The following is a 5,000-nucleotide window of genomic DNA, read 5'->3' as shown; positions in this document are numbered from 1 at the left end:
ACACGGTCGGTGCAGGCCAGGTCGAGGGGCCGAGAGCGCAGGCCGACCGTCCGTCTCCCTCGACCAGCTCTACACAAGGTCGGTGCAGGCCGTCGAGCCAGCCGGCCGTCCGCCTCGACCATCTCGGAACACGGTCGGTGCAGGCCAGGTCGAGGGGCCGAGAGCGCAGGCCGACCGTCCGCCTCCCTCGACCAGCTGGGCGCACGGTCGGTGCAGGCCGTCGAGTTAGCCGGCCGTCCCCCTCGACCATCTCGGAACACGGTCGGTGCAGGCCAGGTCGAGGGGCCGAGAGCGCAGGCCGACCGTCCGCCTCCCTCGACCAGCTGCGAACACGGTCGGTGCAGGCCAGGTCGAGGGGCCGAGAGCGCAGGCCGACCGTCCGTCTCCCTCGACCAGCTCTACACAAGGTCGGTGCAGGCCGTCGAGCCAGTCGGCCGTCCGCCTCGACCATCTCGGAACACGGTCGGTGCAGGCCAGGTCGAGGGGCCGAGAGCGCAGGCCGACCGTCCGCCTCCCTCGACCAGCTGCGAACACGGTCGGCGCAGGCCGTCGAGTTAGCCGGCCGTCTCCCTCGACCAGTTCGGCGCACGGTCGGTGCAGGCCAGGTCGAGGGGCCGAGAGCGCAGGCCGACCGTCCGTCTCCCTCGACCAGCTCTACACAAGGTCGGTGCAGGCCGTCGAGCCAGTCGGCCGTCCGCCTCGACCATCTCGGAACACGGTCGGTGCAGGCCAGGTCGAGGGGCCGAGAGCGCAGGCCGACCGTCCGCCTCCCTCGACCAGCTGCGAACACGGTCGGCGCAGGCCGTCGAGTTAGCCGGCCGTCTCCCTCGACCAGCTCGGCGCACCGTCGGTGCGGCCAGGTCGAGGGGCCGAGAGCGCAGGCCGACCGTCCGCCTCCCTCGACCAGCTGGGCGCACGGTCGGCGCAGGCCGTCGAGCCAGCCGGCCGTCCGCCTCGACCATCTCGGAACACGGTCGGTGCAGGCCAGGTCGAGGGGCCGAGAGCGCAGGCCGACCGTCCGCCTCCCTCGACCAGCTGCGAACACGGTCGGCGCAGGCCGTCGAGTTAGCCGGACGTCTCCCTCGACCAGCTCGGCGCACGGTCGGTGCAGGCCAGGTCGAGGGGCCGAGAGCGCAGGCCGACCGTCCGCCTCCCTCGACCAGCTGCGAACACGGTCGGCGCAGGCCGTCGAGTTAGCCGGCCGTCTCCCTCGACCAGCTCGGCGCACCGTCGGTGCGGCCAGGTCGAGGGACCGAGAGCGCAGGCCGACCGTCCGTCTCCCTCGACCAGCTCTACACACGGTCGGTGCAGGCCGGTCGAGGGGCCGAGAGCGCAGGCCGGCCGGCAGTCTCCCTCGACCATCTCGGAACACGGTCGGTGCAGGGCAGCCGGCAATCGACTTGGCTGCACCGACTGTCTGCCGAGCTGGTCGAGCGTGACTGCCGGCTGACCTGCGCACTGGACCCCTCGGAGAGCTGAAGTGACACTTCCATATTTTCAGTGCAACTTAGTGGAGGGGAGACTGCCGGCCTATCGGCGCGCTAGGCCCTTCGACTTGGCTGCACCGACTTGTCGGCCGAGCCGGTCGAGGGAGACTGCCGGCTGGCCTGCGCGCTGCGCCCCTCGGATACCTGAAGTGACACTTCCTTTTTTTTTTTTTTCAGTGCAACTTAATCGAGGCGCTGGGCCCCTCGACTGGGTACACCGACCGTCTGCCGAGCTGACCGAGGGAGACTGCCGGCTTGCCTGCGCGCTGGGCCCCTCGCATAGCTTAAGTGGCTTCCATTTTTTCAGAGTAAAATTGCCATTTTGAGAGTGCACGGCTTAGGCCTTGGAGTAGGTGGACCTGTTTGGTATCAAAGGAAAGGCCTTGACAAGGGCTACAATCCTGGGGGGATAAATTGGACCTGTGTGTCCCAGGGTTCGAGGAGTGAATTTTTGAAAATATGTCTTTTTGGAGAAAAGCTTAAGTGACACTTCCTTTTTTCAATGTGAAATATTTCTGTGCATGATGGGGAGGAGTGTAGTAAGTAGTTTTTTTCCTCTTGTCCAGACGAACATTTCGATACCAAGAACACCCACTTACGCCCAAGAGTACGAAAGATACAATCAAAATGGCAATGAGGTCGGAAAGTTCCAAGTCAGTGACAATGTAGATTTTTTTCATACCTCCCGAACCCGACCCCCCCGGGGCACCAATTTTTCAGGGATTGTAGACCAGACCCCAGAAAAACTTTCCTGAAGGTTTGGTCTCTTAACTCTTATAATTATGAAAGATATGGTCCGAATGCGGGGAAAAGCGACTTTTGTAATTGACCGAAATTCCAACTCAGATGGTGGGGTAGTTGGGGTATACACTTTACAGGACCTTGAGTCTGGGGTCGAAATCGGAGGAATGGAGGACCGCACTGACTGTCTGCCGAGCGGGTCGAGGCAGTCTGCCGGCTGGGATCCTCGGAAAGCTTAAGTGACAATTCCATTATTTCTTTTGTTTTTTTTTCGTGCAACTTGGTCGAGGGGGACGGACGGTCGGCCTGCGCTCTCTGCCCCTCGACCGGCCTGCACCGACCGTGTGCCGAGCTGGTCGAGGGAGACGGCCGGCTGCCTCGACGGTCTGCACCGACCGTCTGCCGAGCTGGTCGAGGGAGACGGCCGGCCGGCCTGAGCGCTCTGTCCCTCGACCTGCCTGCACCGACCGTGTGTAGAGCTGGTCGAGGGAGACGGCCGGCCGGCCTGCGCGCTCTGCCCCTCGACCTGCCTGCACCGACCGTGTGCCGAGCTGGTCGAGGGCGACGGCCGGCCGGCCTGCGCTCTCGGGCCCTCGACCTGGCTGCACCGACCGTGAGCCGAGCTGGTCGAGGGAGACGGCCGGCCGGCCTGCGCTCTCTGCCCCTCGACCTGGCTGCACCGACCGTGCGCCGAGCTGGTCGGGGGAGACGGCCGGCTGGCTCGACGTTCTGCAGCGACCGTGTGCCCAGCTGGTCGAGGGGGACGGACGGCCGGCCTGCGCTCTCGGCCCCTCGACCTGGCCGCACCGACCGTGCGCCGAGCTGGTCGAGGGAGACGGCCGGCTGCCTCGACGGTCTGCACCGACCGTGTGCCGAGCTGGTCGAGGTGGACGGCCGGCCGGCCTGCGCTCTCGGGCCCTCGACCTGGCTGCACCGACCGTGTGTAGAGCTGGTCGAGGGAGACGGCCGGCTGCCTCGACGGTCTGCACCGACCGTGTGCCGAGCTGGTCGAGGTGGACGGCCGGCCGGCCTGCGCTCTCGGGCCCTCGACCTGGCTGCACCGACCGTGTGCCGAGCTGGTCGAGGGAGACGGCCGGCCGGCCTGCGCGCTCTGCCCCTCGACCTGGCTGCACCGACCGTGCGCCGAGCTGGTCGAGGGAGACGGCCGGCTGGCTCGACGGCCTGCACCGACCGTGTGCCGAGCTGGTCGAGGGGGACGGCCGGCTGGCTCGACGTTCTACAGCGACCGTGTGCCCAGCTGGTCGAGGGAGACGGCCGGCCGGCCTGCGCGCTCTGCCCCTCGACCTGCCTGCACCGACCGTGTGTAGAGCTGGTCGAAGGAGACGGCCGGCTGCCTCGACGGCCTGCACCGACCTTCTGCCGAACTGGTCGAGGGAGACGGCCGGCCGGCCTGCGCTCTCTGCCCGTCGACCTGGCCGCACCGACCGTGTGCCGAGCTGGTCGAGGGGGACGGCCGGCTGGCTCGACGTTCTGCAGCGACCGTGTGCCCAGCTGGTCGAGGGAGACGGCCGGCCGGCCTGCGCGCTCTGCCCCTCGACCTGCCTGCACCGACCGTGTGTAGAGCTGGTCGAGGGAGACGGCCGGCTGCCTCGACGGCCTGCACCGACCGTCTGCCGAACTGGTCGAGGGAGACGGCCGGCCGGCCTGCGCTCTCTGCCCCTCGACCTGGCTGCACCGACCGTGCGCCGAGCTGGTCGAGGGAGACGGCCGGCTGGCTTGCGCGCTCTGCCCCTCGACCTGGCTGCACCGACCGTGCGCCGAGCTGGTCGAGGGAGACGGCCGGCTGCCTCGACCTGCCTGCACCGACCGTGTGCCGAGCTGGTCGAGGGCCGGCCGGCCTGCGCTCTCGGGCCCTCGACCTGGCTGCACCGACCGTGCGCCGAGCTGGTCGAGGGAGACGGCCGGCTGGCCTGCGCGCTCTGCCCCTCGACCTGGCTGCACCGACCGTGCGCCGAGCTGGTCGAGGGAGACGGCCGGCTGCCTCGACCTGCCTGCACCGACCGTGTTTAGAGCTGGTCGAGGGGGACCGCCGGCCGGCCTGCGCTCTCGGGCCCTCGACCTGGCTGCACCGACCGTGCGCCGAGCTGGTCGGGGGAGACGGCCGGCTGGCTCGACGTTCTGCAGCGACCGTGTGCCCAGCTGGTCGAGGGGGACGGACGGCCGGCCTGCGCTCTCGGGCCCTCGACCTGGCTGCACCGACCGTGTGCCGAGCTGGTCGAGGGAGACGGACGGCTGGCTCGACCTGCCTGCACCGACCGTGTTTAGAGCTGGTCGAGGGGGACCGCCGGCCGGCCTGCGCTCTCGGCCCCTCGACCTGGCTGCACCGACCGTGCGCCGAGCTGGTCGAGGGGGACGGCCGGCTTGCTCGACGGCCTGCACCGACCGTGCGCCCAGCTGGTCGAGGGAGGCGGACGGTCGGCCTGCGCTCTCGGCCCCTCGACCTGGCCGCACCGACCGTGCGCCGAGCTGGTCGAGGGAGACGGCCGGCCTGCGCGCTCTGCCCCTCGACCTGCCTGCACCGACCGTGTGCCCAGCTGGTCGAGAGAGACGGCCGGCCGGCCGGCCTGCGCGCTCTGCCCCTCGACCTGCCTGCACCGACCGTGCGCCGAGCTGGTCGAGGGAGACGGCCGGCTGCCTCGACGGCCTGCACCGACCGTCTGCCGAACTGGTCGAGGGAGACGGCCGGCTGCCTCGACCGCCTGCACCGACCGTGCGCCGAGCTGGTCGGGGGAGACGGCCGGCTGCCTCGAC

This window comes from Saccostrea echinata, unplaced genomic scaffold, assembly GCF_033153115.1.
Source record: "Saccostrea echinata isolate AGI-Se365-2 ecotype Australia unplaced genomic scaffold, CSIRO_AGI_Sech_v1 ptg000208l, whole genome shotgun sequence".
Taxonomy (NCBI): Eukaryota; Metazoa; Mollusca; class Bivalvia; order Ostreida; family Ostreidae; genus Saccostrea; species Saccostrea echinata.
The sequence above is the reverse complement of the archived record's forward strand: the minus strand, read 5'-3'. Positions refer to the sequence as shown.